This window comes from Peromyscus leucopus, chromosome 19, assembly GCF_004664715.2.
Source record: "Peromyscus leucopus breed LL Stock chromosome 19, UCI_PerLeu_2.1, whole genome shotgun sequence".
Lineage (NCBI taxonomy): Eukaryota > Metazoa > Chordata > Mammalia > Rodentia > Cricetidae > Peromyscus > Peromyscus leucopus.
This window is the reverse complement of record NC_051079.1, coordinates 52,020,312-52,043,859: the sequence shown is the minus strand read 5'-3', so window position 1 is coordinate 52,043,859 and position 23,548 is coordinate 52,020,312. Positions and strand designations below refer to the sequence as shown.

Here is a 23,548-nt window from a genome sequence, read left to right as displayed (position 1 = left end):
GCGTGCGCCACTGCCACCCAGCACCTCTTTCCATTTTTAATAAAGCCTAGCCACTTCATGTTGGCTCAGCCTGAAATTAGTTTCTGTGTTGAAGCCAAGGGTGTACTTTCTTCTAAGTCCAAGTCTCTAAGAGATTAAGGGAACCCTTTAGGCTGTTGTGGGCAATGGAATGGAGCTAGGCAGATTTCAAAATGAATCCTTGTTACATACGCGAGACACTCGAAGTGGTTGACCAAATGCATTGAAATGGTTCTGTCAGAGAGGATGAAAGCCAGGATTTCAAGGCGAGGACTCCTTCATCAGGAACATCAGCTCCCCGAGACACCCCTCCCCAAGGCATAGGCTTCCAGGAGGACCAGCACTCTGAACATGTTTCCCCTCATCTGGTGGTTTCCAGACAAAACAGAGTTCCATTCAGTGTCTCATCTAGGTTGAAAGCCAGCTTTCCTGCGAGTCCTTTTCAGTTGTTTTTGTTGTTGTTTGTTTGTTTACAAACATGATTGTCAGTGGCAGCAGAGAAACTCCACACTGCCATCAGCAACTTGAAGAGTTCCTCCTTTAGGGACCCTCACTTAGGTAAAGTTGGGTCCTTGACTATGAAAGCCATGAATCCAACAAGGTTAGTGAGCCTTTTAAGTAGAGGTTAAGAGGTAGTCCGTGCTTCATATTTAAGCGCCGGAGAGGAGGAAGAAGAGGAGGAGAACAGCGACCTCCAAGGTTGTCTTCCCTATGCTCTATACACGTGACTCTATGGTTGGTTTTTTTTGTTTGTTTGTTTGTTTGTTTTGTTTGTTACATTGCCCAAAGGATGTAATTTACAACGAGACTGAAAGATTAAAGCTTCCAAATTAAATAAAAACAAGCTAGTTTATTGTTCTTACGTTACAGAATTATGTTGCAAAGGAAATTGTAAGGTGGTTTTATGAGGTGCGTTGTTTAGATTTAGGGATGGGAGGGGAGTGCTGAGAGTTAACTGTTCAACGCAGGCAAACGCCCTACCCCAGCTACCTTTTAAATAAATGCTCCCGTTGACTTTTGCTTGCCCCCCTTCTGACCCCAGCGACTCTGTAGTTAGGTAAGCCCGGAGAGCCTAAAGGACCAGCACCTCACACAGGTGCCATTCATGCACCAAACAGCCTCCAGCAACGCTGCACGCAGGTCTGAATCCTTGCAACCATAACACGGTTAGCCAGTTACACCATCGCTCCTTCTGGTCCCAAGGTCCTAAACGTGTGCGACTCAGCAGAACGTGTGCTTGCTGCAATTAGTTTCTCGAAGTCTTACAAGTCCTAGCGCCGTCTGTTCCTCCGCCTTTGGTGACTGATCCTGAGACGTGACTTGGCCCGGAGCGAGAGCGGCTCCTCTTACCGAAGGAGTTCAGGTCCTCGGCTCTCACTAACCCCGCCAGCTTTCCAGGCTGGCCGGGTCACCGACCCCGGCCTGCAGCCAAGCCCACAGTGGGCGGGAAAGTGACGCGAGGCTCGTGGGGTGCGCGACAGTGAAGCAGGGAGCCAGAGTGACCCGGGGAGCCAACTGCGGCTGAAAAGGCAGGGTCACAGGATAGACTAAGATCGGTCACGGTCAGGGGTGGCCACCTGCCTCTGGGGCCCTAGGACGTCGCACTACAGCAGGGCTACGTAAGCCAACCCCAGGCCGGGCTGCCCAGCCCCTCTCCGCCCGGGGGAGGGATCGAGGGAGGGCAGACGGCGGGGCCCGCCCCCGGCCCCAGCTCCAGCTTGGTCCCCAAGCCGCGCGCGGCCACGGCCGCTGCCAGGGGGAGGCGAGAGGCTCCTCCCTGGAGCAGAGAAACCAGTTTGTCCGGTCGGGCAGAGCGGAGGGAAAAGGACGGCCGCCGAGGAAGGGCGCACTGACGCGGGGCGGGGGAAGGCGGGGAGCCCTTGGCGAAGCCACGAGAGCCGGAGGAGTCGCGGCCAACTGGACAGGCTTCCCGGGGCCCCCGGCCAGCCCCTGTGTGCCATGCAGCGCTAGCGCAGCGGCAGCGCTGGGGCCGGGCGGGAGGCGGCCAGGTGCGCACAAGCCTTGGAGCGGCGCGCACCCCGCGGATGCCCCAGCCGGGGCCCAGTGAGCACTAGGTAAGAGGGGCGAGGCTCTGGTGTCTCCCCGACTTCCCGGATCCAACCAGCCCGGCAGGGTTCCCTGGCTCCTCTGGTGGTCCACGGGCTAGTGGAATCCACGCATCCGCGATGCGGTGGCAGCAGCTGTCCGAGCCCTCGGGCCCCTGAGCCTGGACAAGTGGTATTTGGGGGGCGGGGGTGGGGGGTACGGGAAGCCTGTGCCCCCCGCCACGGTCCACGGTTGGCGAAGGACAAGCTGAGCGATGATTCCCAGTTCTTAAAGGTTTTCACCTGTTGGGGGTAGGGAGGTGGGGAATCTCCCGGGAGCTGTTTGGGTATTTTGTTATATTTTTTTATTGGTTTGCGACACACATGTCTGGAGTTAAGATCCCAGAGTTAAACCAAGAACGGATTGGGGATCTTTGAAGAGTGTCGCTGGCTGTCACGCGAGGACCACCGCCCTTCTGGGGCTCTCCCACTGACAGGTTTGGGGCAAAGGCGATCCAGTGCGCCCGAAAATGACCTTAGGGAGGAATGTTTCTGGCCGCGGCGCACCTGCTGGGAAGGATGGAGGGGGTGAGACAGATTGCCTCCAAAGTTCTTTCTGTGCGCATCGGTGAAGGAGGAGTGGGGAAAAACAGTTTTCCGGGTGACTGTGGGGTCGTGCTCACTAGCTCCGACGCACGGCCGCCGGCTGGCTGTCCCTAATCCCCAGTTTGACGCCTGGAGCTGTCACTTCTGGGCGCTTGTTGAAGGAAAACACGGCAGGAGGCGGGAGATGTGGCATGGAACAGGGCCGGCACTTTAAATCATCTCTTGGCTAACTCTCTCAGCCCAAAGTGAAAGAAATGGCTGGCCAGCTCCTCCGAGGGAGTTGTAGGGTTGAGTGTCTCTGCCCCTAGAGACTTAGAACGTAGATCTCTAGACCGCTCTGGGAAGAGCACCAGGGTTCCAGGAGGATGCAGCCCAGGAAAGCAAAGGCTCCGTTTGAGTCCCAGCAACCTCACTAGACCCCTAGGCCTGCACTCGATGCTTTAGGCCGTTCTTCTTCTTCTTTTAGCCCTTCTCTGGTGGTTAGCTCTGTGGAGTCCCCCTACGCTCCTCAAATTGCCCGCTCTGTTGGAGTGAAGAAAAGATTCCCTTTTACCTTCCTAGTCGTGTTGCCTTTGAAATTCTTCCCCCTAACCACCTAGAAAATTAAACCAGATAACACCAGTGAAGTATGGGAAGACACCATGCACTCCTTGGTCACGGGGGGTGGGGGGAGAAGGCTCCCAGCCTCGAGGAAGAAAGCCTATTAAAGGATGTATGATGGATGTTTCAAGGTCTCCATGGACAGTAAATAGAGGTCCATATCCAAAGAGGAAAGCCACACAAAACATGAGGTCAAAGCTCTCTGGTTTTCATCGTCTAAGCAGTACCCTCGTGTTAGGTCTAGAGTGCCATTCATTACTCCGTCTTTTGTTAAGACCTTATTAAACCCTATTATAAATGCATAGACTGTGCAAAGGATGATGAGTGGTTATTAGCTGATTAATTTCTGGGGAGCAGTCGCACCTGCCTACAATTACTCCTCTGAAGCTGCTAATGGTTTTCTTTATGTAGAGACTTCCTTGTTCTTCTGAGCGAGAGTCCGTAACGCCGTCTTCTTTTTATCATCTTCTAATAGCTGTACTTGGATAATTTTCACTGGTTCTTTGGGTAGGGCCCGAAGAGGGGCCAACACACTCGGGTGGCTTACTTAATACTAACCAACACCTCTGACATCCGTGCCAGCTCTGTACCCTCCACCTTCAACCTCTCCTGATTTTTACTTTAAGGACAATTCACACCCAAGATTACTTGTTATCTCTTCCTAGTGAGGGGACTTGGGGGGGGGGATTTTCCTTTTCTGTTGAAGATGGTAAATCTTTGGATGTAAGTCAAGTTCAGGGCTAGCTCCATGGGTCAGCCTCGCTTCAGGTGCTGGGATCTTGGAGCTGAGGGAAAGCAACACCTGAGCAGCCTCGATCTCACCTTCCTGTCCCCTTCTCCCTGGCTTTAGAGTGAAGGGTAGCAGGAAACACATGGTTTTTAGAGTCCAGCAGATTTCAGGTCGGTTGCTAATTGCATTGCCAGTTTGATCATCTGTTAAGGGGGAAAGAGACTAACTTTTTTTTGGGGGGGGGATGATTGGCGAGGAGGGAGAGGACATGTGTGTCCTTTACAAAAAGTCGATGTTCGAATGTTGTTTTATTTTCTTTATTAGAAGAATGCTGTTTTTATTTTTCATTATCTGTCTTTTTTTTTTTTTTTTTTTTTTATTTCTCTTTGTTTTGTTTTCTCCTTTAGCCCTCTCGCTCACAGAATGCCTGTTCTCGAGTGTATTAGCGTCCCCCCCTCATTATCTGTCTTTATTACCATGGTTATCTCCAGGCAGGGTCTCCTTTGTTTATGTTGGCCTCAAGCTTGCTGGTAGCTGACAGTGACCTTGAATTCCTGATCCCTACCCCCTCCTTGGCTTCCTAAGTGCTGAAATGAGTGTACCCCCACACCTGGCTTATTTTATTATGTAATTCTTAATTTTTGCAGAGGTGAGGATAAGCTAACCAAGAACTTACCACACCGAGCTTTTCTCCCGGCCTTTGGCATGGCTTTAAAAAGCCGGCACCGGGGCGAGTATTTGGTATTTACACATTATTATTACTTGATACTGGAGTCTGAACATGTAACGAGGCACATTAGGTATATTAACATTTTATCATCTTGCTAGTTTAAATTCTATGTTAGTTTTTCTGAAGCAATATTCATGGCCCACAGGTGATCTTTATAACTCCAGAGAGCTTTTAATTCTCCTGTTGGCTTTACTCTTTCATTTTCCGTTGGTTAAAGAAACCTTTGGACCTTCGGATACAGAGGAACTGGCTCTCTAGGGGCAAGTATAAGTTTGGCTGGGTCCATTCCTGACCCGGGCTCCTACCAAGAGGACCTTTAAGGTTTAAGAACTTGCTTTTAGAATTTGCCTCTATATCTGCTTCTAGATTTATCTCCTAGGAAGTTTTCTTTGTGTGTGTGTGTGTGTGTGGGGTCTTCAGATATCTTGAGAGAGAGAGAGAGAGAGAGAGAGAGAGAGAGAGAGAGAGAGAGAGTCATTTTTATGTCAATCTATTAGATCCAGTGTTTGTTGATAGTTTTTTTTTTTAATGTAACAATTAACTTGATTCTCAGAGAGGTTGAATTAAGACACATACACAAATGGTTCATCTTTTTCAGCCTATCACCTGTTTCATTCCTGAATCCCATCCCAGGGCCCACCTAAAAGCAATGCCAAATCTAAGACCTTTTGTAGCTCTCCATGTCAATAAGGCCCTAGTTTTATGAAAAAAAGATTATAGAAAAGATGCCTATGTGTATATACATGATTGTGGTACATATGCCTTCTTTCTCATTTTTATTCCTAGAAATGAGGGGACTTATCAGCTCACACTTAGGCACAGATTAGTAAGCCTCCTGACACTTCTGAGTGAACTGCACTTTTAAATAAATTATCACCCAACCTGCCCCAAATAGTGGGGACTGTTTTGATAACTGGTCCCAGGAAAGAGTCGGGGAGCAGTTGTAAAGCAGAGATGCTGGCGTCTACTGCCTCTGACCCAGGTTGGTGTCTACACTGCTCTATTGCTCCCCAGCTGCATAACCCGGGGAGCTTACGGCGGCAGCCGGGCCCCTTCACCTGTAAATGGTGTGATGTTACAAGTTTCCAATGAAGCACTTGGGAAAGCAGAGCGCTTAGGAAAGGGTGGTCATTGGCATAGCTGTGGCGTTGCTGGTGCTCTGGGTGTGGTGTTCTACCACCCATAGCCTTTCTCCTGGGCTGTGGAGGGGAGGGACACAGGATTCATTTTTCACGTTAGCATTTGTTTAGCAAGCACAGGTGCCCATCTGCACCTGGACATGGAAAGAAAGTTTCTAAGGCTTCAAATCCTCGTCATTGTTCTGGAGTGCTTCCATGACTAGGGAGCTAATTTGACCTCTAACCTTTCAGGAGGATGAGTTCAATTAGTGACAGCCACAGGGATTCCAGATGCCCTCAACTGGGTGCTTCCCTCCTCCTGCCCAGCAGAGGCTCTTGGGACACTCAGAACACTAGAATGCCTTCTGTACCCCTGGGTTTTGCTTATCACTCATCTCCTTCCTCCTCTTTACTCCCAGTTTAATGCTGAGTAGTGTGTGAACCTCGTGATTTGTGGAGCCAGGGTATGTGTTGCTAGTGAAAACTTGATGCAACCTCATTCATTCACTCACGTTCAATTGTGCCAATGGATTACCCCCCTTTTTTAGGGAAGATTGTCAGGTTTATTAAGGGCCTGACTTGGTTTTCTGCTGTGATAAGAGATCTGGTCAGGCGCTGGAGAGCTGGATTGACAGCTAAGAGCACTTGCTGTATTTGCAGGGGACCCAAGTTTGGTTCAGAGCGTGGGCATGGCAGTTCACAACCCTCTGTAACTTCACTCAGGTGGTCCAATGCTCTTTTCTGGCCACCAAGGGTACTGCATGCACGTGGTGCACAAACAGGCAAAAACACACATACACAAAATAAAAATAATGAGTTCCAGGACAGCCAGGTCTACACAGTGAAACCCTGTCTTGAAAAACCAGTCAACTAACCAACCAACCAATAAATAAATAAATGAATAAATCTGAAAAAAAAAAAAGAGTTGACCAGGTTCTACATAGTGAAACCCTGTCTCAAAAACAAACCAACCAGATAGATAGATAGATAGACAGATAGACAGACAGATAGATAGATAGATAGACAGATCAATCTGGCAGTGGAGGGGGCGTCGACCAGGTTCTCTCTCCTGCTCTGGACACTGTCTCTATATGGGAAGAGAGTGGTCTTAGGTTTGAGGTCTGGATGGCTGTGCGGGAACTCTTCCAGCTCTGTGGGCATGGTTTATCATCAATCTCCAAGTCTAGCCTTTCAAGTGTGAGAGCTGGGCCTGGCCAAGATAGCGGAGGTGTCATGCTGGGCCAAGGACTGGACTCCTGGGGGAAGAGTACCCTAAATACTGTCAATGGTGAAGGCTATTCCCTCCCTACTAACACGGCTGAGGAGTTAGCGTCTGCACTGTGTATGTGTAGTGCCTGACCTTTGCCTGGTAGCCTGGCTCTCTATTTGCAGGACTGTTGTTTTATGGCTTTCTTTCTTTACCGAGTGGCTTTTGTTCCACCAGAGTTGAGGTTTGTTTGATTTAGGGTAGGCTGTGTTTGAAGTCAGTTTTCTAATCTTCACCCACACTGAGTTGAGCTAGAAAATCCCAAACAGAGATTCTCTGAGACCAGATATGATCCCCACATGCTCCCTGGCAGTCTACCTTGCTCTTGAGGACGTGTACCCAGAGTTGGATACGTGATTTATTTGATCAGATGTGGTGTGGTGTATACGTAATCTTACTTTGCCCTCTTGGGACCCAGTGAACTGAGACCTCTGTGCTCCATCTCCATTCTCCATGAGAAAGTGGATATTGAGACCACTCATGTGCTTTAAATAGTCACTCCCCAGTGAAATGGCATGGGCTCTGTCCACTTCCTGCTGGGAAACACTGGCCTTGTCTTTGCATTGGAAACTGAGCGCATGGGTCTTCGAAGGCTTGAACTAGCGGCTGACAACAAACTTCTAGAACTTGTGGCTCTACGTGGAAATCATGCATATGGGCAGCGGGGTAGGCTGCAGAGACAGGATTAGATGGACTCCTCCTACTTTTGGTAGCAGGATGACTTTGGGAGAAAAAGAGACCTTTGTGATCTCCTTCATAGTGCAAAAACTGATTTCATGGACATTTTAGAAAATGGTTAAATGTACAAAACATCCAGTGTGGCCATGTTAGCCACCTTCAGAGTGTGGATCAGTGGGCATGTTAGGCACCTTTGGAGTGTGGATCAGTGGCACTAAATGCATCCTTATTATTGTGTAACAAACACCAACATCGGTCCATAAAGTTGCTCAGTGTCTCACACAACTCTTTCCATGTCTCTCTATCCCACAGCCCTGTCCCTATTCCACTTCCTGTTACCTTGAACCTGACTAGTTTATGGCATCTGATGTCAGTATAATCATACTTATTCTTCTGTGGCTGGCTTATTTTTTTTTTAAGCATCATGGCTTCCGGGTTTGTCCACAGCATGGCTGTCTTCTGCTGTTAGGGGGAATAATACTCCATTATCTGTCTCCACAGTGTGTTTACCCACCTAAGCCACTTGACAAATACGTCGTATTTGGATTGTCTCCACCTCTGACTTGTGAATAATGTTGCTGTGGGCTTGTTTGTTTCTGTTCTTGTTTATTCATGTAGGGTTTGGAGTACTTGCTTGGTAAAAATCTTTCTTCCTATGTAAGGCTGAGGACATGTAGTACCTAGTGCCATGCTTCCCTCCAGGACCACTGTGGGGATATCCTGGGGTACAGGGGTGATATCAAAGATGCAAGGTAACAACTACCCCCTTCTCCCTGAAATCTACAGCGCCCTTTCTAAGCGAAGGTCATTTGCTATTGTCTCCCAGCTGGCCTGCTGTGGCGCTGTGGTTGACTGTACTCTATGCCATCCTGGGTGTCCAGGCTCAGGATCTGTGGCACCATGACTGAAATTGCCCGTTAGACATGACATTCTGGGTGGAGAAAAGAATCCTCCTAGCTTCCTTCACCAATTGAAACAAGATTTTAAAAAAAAATCACTCGATTAAAAAATCTTTTAATTGAATATTCAAGTGTCAGATTGTTTTCTACCTTTGGGCAGAACAGGCAGCCTTCAGTAAAAGCTCTAAGGCAAAGGGTCATTTGTATTGTAAAGTATGACAGGTCACCAACTGCTCATTTACTGACCCTAAGAAGATGTTCAGATGGGTCAGGCATGGTCCAGAGTGCCTGTAATCCCAGCATTCGAGAGGCTGAGGGAAGAGGAGAATCACAAGTTTCAGACCAACCTGTGCTATATAGCAAGTCTTTCCTTAAAAAAAAGGGGGGGGGAGGGGAAGGGGGTATGTGTGTGCTGCTCAGTGGAAGAGCACTTGCCTAGCACATACAAGGCCTTGGGTTCAGTCCTTAGCGTAAAGGTGAGAGTGGGGTTAGAGAATTTATCTCTGTGTTGTGTGTGTGCCCGTAATCCTAGCATTGAGGGGGGGAGGCAAGAAGATCAAGTTCAAGGTTAGCTTCAGCTACCTATCCCAGGCTACATGGGAGCCTGTCTCAAGGAAACCAAACAAATGAACACTCAGAAAGAGGGAAATGTGAAAATTCTAGTATGGGACTGTCAAGCCACTTTATAGTGAGCTATGTGCATCTAACATGGCATGGGTCTTTAAGATCATCGAGACCAGGGCATTGAGACAGGACGAGTCTGGCTAAGCTTTAGGGACGAATTAGTCCCATTTCTTGCGTCTTGACTTCAGTAGCTGAAGTTCTGTGATTGGAGCTTTCTGTCTCCTGCGTCATTCCCCAGAGAAGCCTCTTGGACGTGTACGAAGTTTAGAGCCCATATTGAGAGCTCACAGAATCAGTGGGCGAGTCCAGCACCCCACAGGTCTGTGTGCCAAGCCTTGGCATGTGTCAGTGAATTAACAGAGAAACGTGTCCTTCAGGAACTCAAATTCAAGAGGCGACAGACGGTAGTTGTTAAGTATACATAACAAATAGGGTGATTATATATTGCACACCAAGATACCTGCTTGGCGATAACAGGAGAAAAGGCTGGCAAGGACATGAGTTACCATTGAAAGTGGAGTGCCCTTACCGAGAAGGTGACCATGAGCAAAGACTTGAGGGGAGAAGGGAGAGGAGGACCTATAGAGTGTCTGAGGCAGGGGACAGGGGTCATATAGAGCATGGCAGAGGTCTTAAAGAAGGAGTGCCTGGCTTGTCTGATTAAAAAAAAAAAAAAAAAAAAAAAAACAGTACTGTGGGAGTGAATGAGTGAGTAGAGAGGGAGAGAGGAAGTGATGAGCCAGATGGAGGAGCTATGTCCACCTGTAACTCCTCACTCGCCTATGTGCCTGCAATTGACTGAGGCGAGAGGCTATGACTTTTAAGCAGGTCTGCACTATAAGCAGAAGCCTATCAAAAGAAACAAAGATGAGAAAACAAACTAGCAATGTGAAGGTGACAGTTGAGGGCTAGAGGAAGACTTTGCAGGGCCTGCCAGGCTTTGTAAGGGCTTTGGCTTTGGCTTGTATGAGATAGAGGATCAGTGCAGGATGTCACTCACTGAAGGGGTGTGATCTGACCTGGGTCAGTCAGGTTGCTCTTTATAGACCAGACCAGGGTGGAAGGTCCTAAGTCAAGAAACCAGGCAACAGGGCTATGTCCGCAAGGTGTGATAGAAGCCATAATGATTAGATGTCAGAGAGAGAGAGAGAGAGAGAGAGAGAGAGAGAGAGAGAGAGAGAGAGAATGGGATTAATGAGGTGTAGATATATGGATGTAGATGTAAGTTTTAACTTGATAGATTGAAAGGCAATAGATAGGATTTCTGGGCAGATCAGTGTGTGTGTGTGTGTGTGTGTGTGTGTGTGTGTGTGTGTGTGTGTGTGTGTGTGTGTAGGTAAGTGTGTAACAGAAGAGGATGGGGCAAAAACTTCTGTGACTGAGCCTGAGCTGCAGAAGAAGTGTGAGTTTCTAAAGGCCTCATACTCAATGAGCTGTGCTCAGATGGCTGGTTAGAGAGTCTAAAGTCAGCTCCTCAGAAATATGTCCACCTGGCCTTGTTCAGAGGACCTGTGTTTACCACCAGTGTGTGTTCCCAGGTTGGTGAGGAAGGAGTGTGTTCAGAAAAGGGGATGGCGCACAGGAAACATTGGCAAGAAGTTGACCCACAAGTCGTCCAAGAACACCAATGCTACAAGAAAGGCCATTCCTTCCAGCCATCTACCCCTGACCCACCCTACCCCGTATGCCAAGCCTTGTGTCAGCTCATGAACAAGGCAAGCATGGTGTTCCTTGGCTGTGGAACTCACAGGGCCACTGGGATCGGGAAAGAAGAGTAACCATAAACAAAATGCTGAGATGGTGCACACCTGAAACCCAGCACTCTAGAGGCAGAGGCAGGAGAATTAGCCCCAAGTTGGAGGTTAGTGTGCCTCTCAGAGTGAGGCCTTATTTCAAAACAAATTTTTGAACGAAGGAGGTGTGAAACAGGTTGATATTGGAGTTATAATCTGTAGTAACAGTAGCCCTTGCCTCAGGAGAGAGGAATTCATGTAGAAGGAAGAGTCTTACAGATGAGAACTAATTTGAGACATGTCTGGCAACTCAGCCTTCCCTTGTCCTCATCTCTGTCCAAAGACAAGACTTGTGCATTTTTTCTTCACTTTGCACACTTCGTTGCTCAAAAATTATGTGTGTATTTCACAAGTATCAGTCCAGTGTCCAAGGCTGATGGCAGTGTCAAGGAGCGCCACAGTCTCATGGGGCACCACAGTGTCAGGGAGACCACAGTGTCATGGGCACCACAGTGTCAGGGAGTGCTTTCATGGGTTTTCTTGGTGTATCCTTGGAGCACTCAAACCAAATTTGATGTTTCCCAAAAATGTATCTCCAGCCTCCACTTGTGGCTCCATCAAAGTGTAACCTTGGCCATGTTCTTTTGTCCCAGGAGAGCAAACTGAACAGGCCCAAAGTAAGATTCTCTATCTTTTAAACCCACTTGCCTGCCTAAGTAACACTGTCATGAGCCGTTTGAGTCAGAAGTCAGTCATCAGAAACATCTTTTAGGTCCTCACATCTAGCCTGTCACTAAGACCAAGAGTCTATTGAGAAGAGACAGCTCTTACCCTCCACTTCTCACCCCACCCTGCTTTCCTGGTCCAAGCCTCCAGGAGCTCTGACCCTGTGGTAGCATCCTAACTGGCCTCCCCACTTCCGGTCTGGTTTCCATCCCTGTCTCAGCATCGTGGTCTGGCTTATCAGCTGCAGACAGAAATCAAGTCATGTACCACTACTTAAAAATCTGTTAATGGCGCCTGTCAGCTCTTTTACGTCTTGGCTTAGCCTGCTCTATCCACGTTTCCCAGACCTGTGCCCCTTTATCCCAATTCTGTTCTCACTTTTCACAGATCCCAGAACACAGCCCTAAGTTCCTCCCCAGCAGGGTCTTGGCACATGCTGTCCTGGTTGACTGGAACATTCTTTACCCTGACTGTGGCCTTCTCCTCTTTCAAGGACAGCCTCCTCCAAAAGACCCTCTTGGGCCTGTTCTCTGTCTCTTTTTGTAAATTGTGGCAAGATACAGAACATAAAACTGGCTGTGGTGCATACTTATGGTCCCAGCACTCCAGAGCTTGAGACAGAACAATCGCTATGAGTTTGAGGCTGCCTGACTTAATAAGTACCAGATCAGCTGGGGCTACATAAGTGAGACCTTGTCTCAACAACAACAAAATAAAATAAAATAAAACAACCCAGCTAAACAGCACTGGCAAAAATCCATAACATTTCTGTAAGTGAAGACTTGGAGTGAATAATTTAAAGGTATTGGGCTGCTCCCATTGACACACAATTACAGCCACATCTTTCCTGCTACTCCCCTGCTCAAGGTGACAGAAGGAAAGGATTTTAACAAATGTGTTCTTGTTGTGTCTGGATGTGATCCCAGAGTCCTACTCATCCAAAATCTTCAGGCCAGTCCTTGTGGCAGAGTTGACATTGAAGCAGCAAAATATTTGCTTATGAAAATGTCTTTAGTAGGGGAGGGGAACATAGCTCAGTGGTGAGCGTGCAGCTCTTCAGAGGACCCGAGTTCAGTTTCTGGCACCTACCTTGGTTGGCCCAGAACCGCCTGTCATTCCAATGGCTGTGCTTCGCAAATGCCACAACTTGATAAGGTCTCCCTTCCTTTCTCCCTTTCCAAAAGTAAGTTCCTATTCTGGGAAACTGGATCCTTTTGATGTGCTGGTCTGGGTTATGGATCTCTTGACAAGTAGTATTTGGAAATTCTTGGATCGGTCTGTAATTCTGAACTAGGACACATTAGCAAGCAGGGATGAAGAAGACACCTCTGTCCCTCACTGTTGTGAGCGTCGCACTGTCAGAAGACAAGGGACAAAGAGTTTTAAGATCATACAGTTATCTTGGGGCCAGTCTAACTCTAATTGGATGGGGCAAAGTGAAGCTCAGTGCTTGATATGACTTCAGTCCATCAATTTATGTGTGCTTGTTCATAAGAACATTAGAGCAATTTATATAAATTATCTTTATTTTGCTGTAAATCCTTTTAGACTGAGGTTTATCAAGGATTGCTGGTATCATGTCCCCAACCTCATCTGAGTAAATTTTGCCCTCAAGGAATATATGTCAGGCCATCACAACTCAGGGAATGTGAGTAGACTCTATTAGTAGAGGCCAGAGATACTGATAAACATTCTATAGTGTATGGACTCCCCATGCCACACCCCCAACACTGAAGTACCCTATTCAAAATTGCAGTGGTGTTGGGTTGAGAATTCTTATTCTAACCCATAGATAGGAATTCTCTTCTAGTATTGGGGTCCCTAGGGTGCAGTCCCAGATACCTCTTGCTCCTATCCCTGGCCCCTTTGGACCTGTCAAGAGGCACCTTAAGGAGGAAGGTGGTGTTTTGCTCGTAATTTTACCATCATGCCGGGGAAGGCATGGTGCAGGACTGTATGGTAGCTATAACATTGTATCTACAGTCAGGAAGCAGAGAGAGCTAGAGAAATGCCAGTATTCACTTGCTTTTACACTTGGACCCTAGCCCGTGAAATGGTACATCCCATGTTCAGGGTTGATCTTCCTTTCCCAGTGAAATCTTCTGGAAACCCCACAGCATTCATGCCCAGAGGTGTGTTTCCATGGTGTTTCTTAATCTCATCAAGGTGATACTGTCCCTGAACCATCACACCCCCTGACATCCCAAGCCTAGCCTATGGAGAATTGACTTCTGACAATTTTGGAAGACAATGACTCTCTAGTTGATGCTTACGCCAGAAACCTGGACTTGAATAATTCTAAACTATCCCTAACTCTCTTTGCAGCCCAATGTCCTTTGCAGCGTCTATGTCCAAATGGTCTCGACGCCAATCAATTACCTCTTTGTCCACTGGTACCTACTCCATTCAAGCCAGCCCCTTTCCTCCTTGGGATTGCTGCAATAGCATCCTAACTGACACACACATGTCACCCCACTCCTCCAACCGAACCACTCAGATCCCGGGACTTTTCTACACCTAGAGGAAAACCTTTTAGTATTATAGGATGGAGATAGCCACCTCCTCTCCTGTGCTTACCCAGCCTACTCCCATCCCTCCCCGCTTCCTAGTTGCGTCTTTATCCTCTGCAGCTTCAGTGTTTGGAGCGTGACAAATCGTTTCCTGTACCAGGACTTTCACATGGTTGTTTTATCCCCTGAAACCGGCTTCCTCAGCACGGCTCCTTCTCACAGGCTTCTGGCCCAAGTGTTGTTTCCTTATACTCTTCGCCGGGCACTTCAGTGAAAGGAGTTCCCTCCCACGCTGTGCTCATCCTTCTTCTGCTCTACCGCTGCTGGATGGTTTTAACTAGGTGGTGGTACAGACCAAATAGACCGCAACTCTCCAGGTGGACACAATCCAGTCTCACGAATAAATAGAGTTTACCACTTGTTGGCGAGACCGAAACTTCACATAATACCTCACTCAACTAAGCAAGCCAGGAGTCAAGTCCTGTCCATTGTCCTTTGAAGTCACCTTAGGAGCTTTTAAAATGGAGGAAATTGGGCGAGTGAGATGACTCAGTGGCTAAAAGCGCTTGCTGAAGACCTGGGTTCGATCCCCTGGATGTACATGGTGGAAGGAAAGAACCAATTCTCTCAAGTTGTCCTCATGTGTCCACTGTCACAGGTACACCCACACACATACACACAGAGAGACACACATGCACACAGTAAATAAATAATTTTAAAATAAGTAAAATAAAATTGAAGTCACTGAACATAGTCATGTCTCATGTGTATAATCTGAGTACTTGGGAGGTAGAGGGAGGCAGGAGGACCAGGAATTCAAAGCCAACTTTGGTCACATAGTGAGTTTGAAGCCAACTTGGGCTCTATGAAAAATTTTGTCTCAGAAAACCAAGAACAAACTAATAGGTAGGTAGGTAGGTAGGTAGGTAGGTAGATAGATGATTCATAGATAGATGGATGGATGGATAGATAGATAGATAGATAGATAGATAGACAGACAGACAGACAGACAGACAGACAGACAGAAGAAATTTCCATACCCTGTGTCTTTTCTTCCTGAGGTTTCCCAGGTGACTTCAAGCAGGTGGTTGTACTCAGAGGCCTGCCTTCTGATGTTCTCAGAGATTATTCCTATCTACCCAGCTGTGGTTGTGTCTTCAACCCTGTTTTTATGGCCTGTAAATAGCTGGCTGAGCCCAATCATCCTTTGGGCAGCCAGCATCTATCTCCCAGGCCATAGTGCTACAGGTCAGGGACATCGCTGAGAGAAAAAAGTTCTCATCGGTATCAATCATGTAAAATCAGGGATGTGGCTGCTGAGACTGGACTCTTGACCACTTGGAAGTCATTTCCTAATCACTTAGAGTGCAAGGGAACCTGGGTAGGCTGGGAAATGAACTCGAAGAAATCTGGACCCACTTCTTTCCTCTGTTTGGATGAATCCATCCATAAGATAAACACAAATTTCTCCATACTATGTACAATATTATTTCTACCAGATAATCCCTTCTGGCTAAAGCCAATTAAGAGATTCTGAGAGCTGTGAACAGTAAAGATCAAGCAATCATATTTCTTGGAGTTGATACAAAATCCCTCTGGCTTTGAGTAGAACTGGCAAACTCCAGAATCCCCCTTTGCCAAGTCATTGTGATTTCCCCTCCCTACATCTTCCCAGAAGCTCCCAGAAGCTCCCGTTTTTTTTTTTTTTCTTCTCCCACCGGCTCTACAGCGGAAGCCAGCCCATCACAGCTTTGTTAAATTCCCGAAGCATGAATATATGTAAACATACAACAGGATATTCTTCACAGCTGTGCAGAGGGAGCTGGGAGCCAGCCACACTGTGTCTTTTGTCAAATCCAGCCCGTCCTATAAAGCCTTTGGCCGCATTTGCAGTAAGAACTTCCACATGTTGAATCTATTTTAGCATTTTCAAGGGCTTACACTAGCGCGTAATAGATTTAAAAATTATCTTGAGTCTGGCCTTTCCAACTTCAGCTTTAAAAAAATTTCTCTATGCTTATTGACATCTACCAAAACAAATTTACATTTACAGACAAACTTGTGAAATCTTCAACTGTATTTATCTATTTGGCGTGTGTGCCTGGGGGACAAAGGAAGTATAAGCAAATACACATGCGTGTGGAAGTCGGATAACTAGAATTCTGTTTTCTCCTCAGTGCCTTTAGCCCACTGAGAACCCTCTTCTCCAGCCCTAAGCTTGTGAAATTTAAGATTTATAATGATCGCTATGTTATGAGAACCATAAGCAAGGGCTTTAGTTAGTTGCTTTATTTGGCTTCTGATGCCAATATTTATAGTAGATTTAGGAGAAAAAGTTTAACATTACACTCAAATATTTCCTTTTATTATACAAATTGAGGTTTATTATTCATTACCACAACAGGAAATAGTAACGCTGTGTCCAACATTGCTGAGATTTAAAAAGTGAACACGAGGCCCTCGCTACTGCTAATTCCAAATTTCACAATCGAGCCTAGATTTAACTTTGCCTCTCAGCAACCTCCCAGTCTGTGAATTTCTGCACTTCCGGAAACCAGTTTGGTTGACGTGATTTCTCTGTGGTTTTCTTTTCTCTGCTAGACTTCTTAGAGTTGTTCCAGAAAAGCCTTCTCAGACTCCTTTTGACCATATTTGGGCCCCACTAAAGCGTCTGAGGATCCTTGTGTAATTTCTCTGGGTTTTGTTTTACTCCCAGACCTCTCAGGCTTGTTCCCTGAAGCCTCCTTGACCAAATTTGGATTCTGATAAAGAGTCTACTGGCTCATGCTTCTGTGGTTTCTTGTGTTCCTGGGTAATGAGTGGAGGTTAGACCCAGTGAGCCAGTCTCATGAAGAGACTGTGGCCAGAGTGGAGGAGTCACACTGTAATCTAATACAATTGATTTATAGCCGGATGAATACAAGTCACAATAAGCACAACTGTGACATCAAAGAGAAGAGAAATATCTATTGCCTTCAATAGGCAAGAGAACACAGGGTTATTTCCAAAGCAACGCTCTCCCTCAATAGAGGAAGTGAGGGATTTCACTCAGGGACCCCATACATATTCATATAGGGGTTGGCCCTTTCCCAAGATGCCCAGTTAAGTAATATGACAGAGAGCACATTTAGTTAGAAGTCATGGAGCACATGTATGCAGATATGTGATGAGGGCATGCTCAGCTTGCACAACAACCTTTTAGCCAAATATAAGGGAAGGGACATTGATAGAGGAGTTTGCCCCTGAAATGTCTCTCTTATGCGTTAGCAGTTCCTCTGAAGATAGGCTATAGAAAGGAAGCCATTTCTCTTCCTCAAATCCCCTGGCATTCTTTGAGAGAAGCCAGCTCCCATATTGGATCTGCCATATGGGAGGGATGACGTGGCAGAGACCTGGAGTGTCCTCCAGCCAGGTGTCCATGAGGAACTGAATCCTGACGGCAGCCCAGAGGGGGAGCTTGTAATTGGAGCCTCCCTGATTGACTTCACATGACTGCCACCCAGACAGTACCTTGACTGTACCCTGGGCTACGCCCAGCTTTCTGTGTCTGTTCCTGAAACTGACATATGAATTGCTCATTTAGGGGGATTTTTGTTAGTCAGCCATCGATAACTAATTTCAGGTCAAAGATTAACAGGAAAACTGAAGGGTCCCCCACCTTTGGAGAGTTCCCTGACTTGCTACAAGCTCTTCAGATGCCAATTATCACTCTCAGCTAAGATGCAACACTGTGGCCCCTTGTTATTTCCTGATAAAGGGTTCCAACAAAAACAGTTTCTGACCTTCAGTTTTTAATCTCGTGTTATTTGTTTTTGTTTGCATAAGTTTTATCTATCACCTGTCTGTCTGTCTATGTCTTGCTGTCCAGCCAAGGCTAGCCTCAATTTATCTTCTTGCTTCAGCCTTCCGAGTGCTAGAATTATAGGTGCATGGCGCCTCATCTAGGCTAATGTTTAGGATAAGCAATACATGGAATGGTACACCCTTTATAGGCTGGGAGTGGGAAATGAAATGATGTCTCTTTATCATCCTTCTCACCCTGCCTACCCAGCTCCTTTGCCTAAGGTCCACAGCCATCTCAGGTCTGTGGGTTAAACTTCAAAAGGCAGTCTTTACATCTCTAAATCTGTCTAGATGCTTCCCAAGGAAATGAGAGTAGACCATGATGGTCACTTTTACCCCTTTCTGGAGTCTGGAAGCTACGGAACAGACTGAAGTCTGGGTAGTTTCTCATATTAGATTCTGCTCTCACTACACCCTAAGGAGATATATGGAGGAAACAGCTGAGAAACCGTCCACAGAAAAGCAGGTAACATGTAGCCTCACAGGGCTGGAGTGGAGTCAGGGAAGCTGTTTCCCCACTGTTTTGGGCCCTACTTTTGAGCAGCTTCTGCAAAAAGATCAGGCGTTCAAGGCCATCCTTAGCTCTGTAGAGAGTTTGAGGCCAACCTGGTCTACATAAGAGACCCTACCTCCAAAAACAAAAGGCAGAGAGCCCTCAGTATTAATGAAAAACTGCTTACTTTTGTATTACAGGGGGTGGTGTCCTAGGGCCTTGCTCATGCTAGGCAAGGATTCAAGCTCTGAGCCACACCCCAAGCCCCCCGTTGTATTGGTTTTCTTGTGACTCTCTCCTGCTCACCTGTAAAGACCTACAGTGACTCTGATTAGCAGAGAACGAGAAGATAAAGAGAGAATGAAGGGTTTCTTGTGTCATTCATGTTGGCATACCCTGGGCTGCCGAATCAGGACTTGGCCTCTCTCTGACTGGCCCAGAGACCCACACCGCACCTTCTACTCTCTTTCGGCTTCCTTGACTTTCTACAAAGGGAAGATAATTAAGCCTGATTATTAAAATGACTCAAGAATGGTAGAGCTTCGCCATGTGGTGTATAAAAACTAATAAATGCCCAAGGAGAAAGTAACAGAAGAACTGATGCGGTATCTTTATGGAAATCATTACCTTTATAATTGTAGGTGGTGTGCCGCCCCAGCCACGCTGGAGGGAAGGCGGACCTGGGGGCCCTTGGTGATTACCAATGGCAGTTTTGTTTCCCAGTGTTCGGTATCATCTCTTGGTTGAATAGAACCTTTGGGTATACTCACCTGGTTTGATAGAACGAAGTAAGCTCAACCAATCCCTTTTCCTTATTGTTCAGAAAACTCTAGAAGAAAGCAGCCTGCAAATAATAACAACCGCTGGTTTTCAGTGACTCACGCTCCCTTTGATGGCATTCCAGGGCCTGTCTACTGCTCTGATTCGGTTGCAGCAACATAGGAGTGGACATGTCTGAAGTGATTGCTTAATTGCTCCGTGCCTGACAGACTCTTATTATAGAACCAGATAATCGTGTGCATTCATTTCTATTTTGGGGATACTCATTTATAATCCTGTTAATATAGAGTAAGAATTTTTCTCTCCCTTCCCTTCCTCACCCCTTCTTTCCTTCCTCCTCTTTCTACTCCCCCTCCTTTCTACTTCTTCCCTTTTTCCTCCCCCCCTGGACTCCCCCCCCCACTTCCTCTCCCTTTCCAACTATTTGAGTACCTGCCCTTTAGTCATCCCTAGGCATTTTGGATACATACAACAGCTAATGTTCAGTTTCATGTGGACAGATAGCAGAAACACACTATAGGAGGTGTAGCTCAGTGGTAGAGCACTTGCCCAGTACATACAAGGCCCTGGGTTCAATCCCAACACCACAGGAGGTAAATTACCCAAATATTAATGATAGATGCTGTGAGGGAAATAATGTAAGAGATAGCAAAGAGGCCAGGACTGGTGACTTGATTCTGGTTGCTAGGGGAGGCCTTAATAAGGTGACCTTTCAGCCAGTGGGCAAATATTCTGATGTTTGCTGTGTCTGGCCTGGGTAGGCATCTGAAGGGTAGACAGGAGCAAAGTCTTAACCTGCAACAGTGTGCATCCTGCAGGGGGAGAGACAGATCATCAAGGCATGTGAACTTTGGTAGAGGGCGGGAAGTGACGCTGTAGTGACATGGTTGCTGTGTAAGCAGGAACGCCTGTGTTAGGTCCCCAGAAGCCATGGCATCACAGCCCTAGAATCCCAGTGCTATGGCGGCGGGGACAGGAGGGTCCCTGGGACTTGCTGGCCAATCAGTCTGGCTGAGTCAGCCCTAGGCTCAATGAGAAACCTTGCCTCCAAAAATAAGTTGGAAAGCAATTAAGCCACTTGTTGACCTCTGGCCTCTATATCCACACATCCATTTCCCTAAAACATACATGAGGATGGAGGCAGGAGAGAATAACTTTAAAAAAAAAAAAAAAAAAAAAGAGAGAGATGAATAGCTGCGTGATGGTGGTGGTGGTGGTGGTGGTGGTGGTGGTGGTGGTGGTGGTGGTGGTGCACACCTTTAATCCCAGCACTCGGGAGGCAGAGGCAGGCAGATCTCTGTGAGTTCGAGGCCAGCCTGGTCTACAAAGTGAGTTCTAGGACAGGCTCCAAAGCTACACAGAGAAACCTTGTCTCGAAAAACATAAATAAATAAATAAATAAATAAATAAATAAATAAATAAATAAATAGAGATTAATGTACAGAAGGGATAAGCAAGATAGGGTTCCTTAAAAGTGTTGTTTATAGTAAGGTTATGGGTTGGGAGACTTTGAGCCCCCTGTGGTCACCAGGGAAAGTGGGTTCAGGGACTGATGTTACAGAGCCCCAAGAAACCAACAAGCCAGAGGCTTCTCAAACCAAGCAGGAGGAACTTGTGGTGGGATCCGTGAGAGTGTGGGTGAAGGGGATGAGTGGGGAAGAGCAGGTAGACTCGAGGCTGTCCTCGAGAGAAATGGAACTATGGCAGGGCTTTGGGCAGGGGCATATCCCATCGCATCACATCCTGGAAGAGTCCCGCGCCTTCCGTGCTGGAGTTGGACTACAGATGGTGAGGGCAGAGAGAGGAGAGTAAAAGGCTGCCTTGATGCCATGTGAGACACCTGAGCGTTACCCAGGTGGGGAGCAAGACAGCGTTAGGCTTAAATTCTGGAACCATCGGAAGGCAGAGCTAGTGAGCAGGAGAAGGGTGGGAGGAAGCGCACACAGCTCTGAATGTCTGTCTGGAGCACGTGGAAGGATAGTGTTGCCTCCTACTGAATGGAGGAAGTAGTTTTAAAATGATCTTCCTTTGGCAATGTGGGCACAGCAGGAACCACTCTCCTCTAACAAAATGCCCTGTGTACATAGAATGGGGACACCAAAGGCTCACTCAGGGACAGGGGAACATCTCAGAACTTACAATGTTTAGCTGGAGAATGCTCCCTTAACTCTAGAAACAGGGGTCTCCTGCTCCATGGAATGATCTGGCAAAGGCGTTGCCTTGTGGAGTGTCTGCCTGCCATGCCCTGTTGCTCTCCTGCTGCATCCTACCTGCAGAGGGTAAGGGGAACTTTCAGTCTTGTTTTTAGCCACAGATTAACACTCCTCGCCTGGAGTGGCTGGTCAGGGTGATCATTTTCGAAATGCGTATCTGATTAGGAGAGTGCCAATTTGGATGGCCTCAGGCTCTTTGCACAGAGAATTCCTAGTCATCCTCATGCCCTGCCTCTCTCACCTCTATGAAGGCTTCAGACATCCACATGGGACTTGCTTGTCCCAGGGGATCTTCTAAGATTCTTTCCTCGTGCTTTGGGTCCTCATTTTCCTGTTACTTCTTAATCACAGCGTAAATAAGTATTTCCTTGGGGTTAGAGAGATGGCTCAGTGGTTAAGGGTGTTTCCCCGCTCTTGCAGAGGACCAGAGTCCATTTTTGGTTTCCTAGAACCTACATTGGAAGGTTCACAACTGCCTGTAACTCCAGTTCAAGGGCTATCCAGCACCTTCCTCTGGACTCTGAGGGCACATGTACACATACACGCAAATGCATACACACACACACACACACACACACACACACACACACATACATGCAAGCACCCATTCACTCATTCATATACACACACACAAAAAAAATAAATAAATAAATAAATAAAATAAATATCCTTGAGCTAGGTACAGGTCTTCCCTTAGTGTTAAGGATTTAAGATCCATAAAGGCCAAAGCCATGTTGCTCACTAGCAGCTGATAACCTATCTAATAGGCAGAAAACATTTGTCCCAATCAGGGGAAGACTCTCATGGCTCCCAATTGCTTCCACACCAAGATACAAGTGCTTCTAGCCCTTAACACCTTCCTAGCCTTGGCTGGCTCACTTTCCAGCCCCCTTTTCCCACACTCATCATCTTTACCCACCAATTAATTACACTTCAGCCACTCTGAGAGCAAGCCCATGTTGTCCACCCTATGCTCCTAGGGTGTGTCTGCTCGAACTCTCTTCTACATTCTTTCTAGACATGGTGTGTATTGGCCACTCTTCCCACATAGACTCCAGGTGTATGAGGATTTGGCTCTCATTCCATTTATCTTTACATATTTAGCTATAGAGACTTTAAACTTTTTAAATACGGGTACTTTAAATGTATAATTTATCTTTTATATATTTATCTTTACTTTAGACATACTTTATATAATTTACCTTTCATATATGTATCTTTATATATTTATGTATAATTTATATACTACTTATAGCTTATCCTGTATAGATTTATCTCTATGTAGTTATCTCTAGACACTTTATATACTTACACATCATTTATAGACTGTACAGCCTTCCTCCTTTCTATGTCTCTGTAAACTTCTCACATGATGACCACTTGCTTATCACATTGATTTGCGGGTAGTAGAGGAACGCTGGACGTTTGCCTCTGAGAGGCTTCTTTATTAGAGTTCTCTTGTGGAGCACTGATGTAAGGAGCTTGAGCTAGGCTTGGGAAGGCTTTGGTTTGGGGTTTGCTTTTGGATTTTGCATCACTTTAGAGGAGCGTAAGTACCCAGTAGGTAGGTTCAAGTAAATCGATGTCACACTGTGTGCTTGCCAAATGTCCTGTGGTGCTGAGGATTGGACTTTTGTTTGTTTGTTTGTCTTTTAAGATAGGGCTTCCCCCCCTGTAGCCCAGGCTGACCGCTAACTTGTGATCCTCCTGCCTCAGTTCCTCATATGCTGGGGTAATAGGCATGTGCCACAGTGCTCGGCTCCTATTACTGCTGCTGCCATGACCTTTGCAGTGAGAACTGACTGACTGTAAGGTCAGGCTGCTGTACCTCTCTCTGTACTGAGATAGAACTCTGGTTTTTTTCTAGAGGTTTCTCCCAAGCTTCTTTGCTTCAAGCTGTGATGCCTGCTATTAGGAATATGGGTATTGTTTATT

The 23,548-nt window shown here is 46.8% G+C and overlaps 1 protein-coding gene across 1 annotated transcript in view; it reads left to right on the top strand.

The window, feature by feature from the left end:
* Positions 1–1,703: 1,703 nt before the first annotated feature.
* Atp8b1 (ATPase phospholipid transporting 8B1) overlaps positions 1,704–23,548 on the top strand; it is a 130,843-nt gene continuing 108,998 nt past the window's right edge. Inside the window, 1 exon segment of the mRNA XM_028856596.2 lies at positions 1,704–2,093. The gene's annotated coding sequence lies outside the window, so the exon portion shown is untranslated.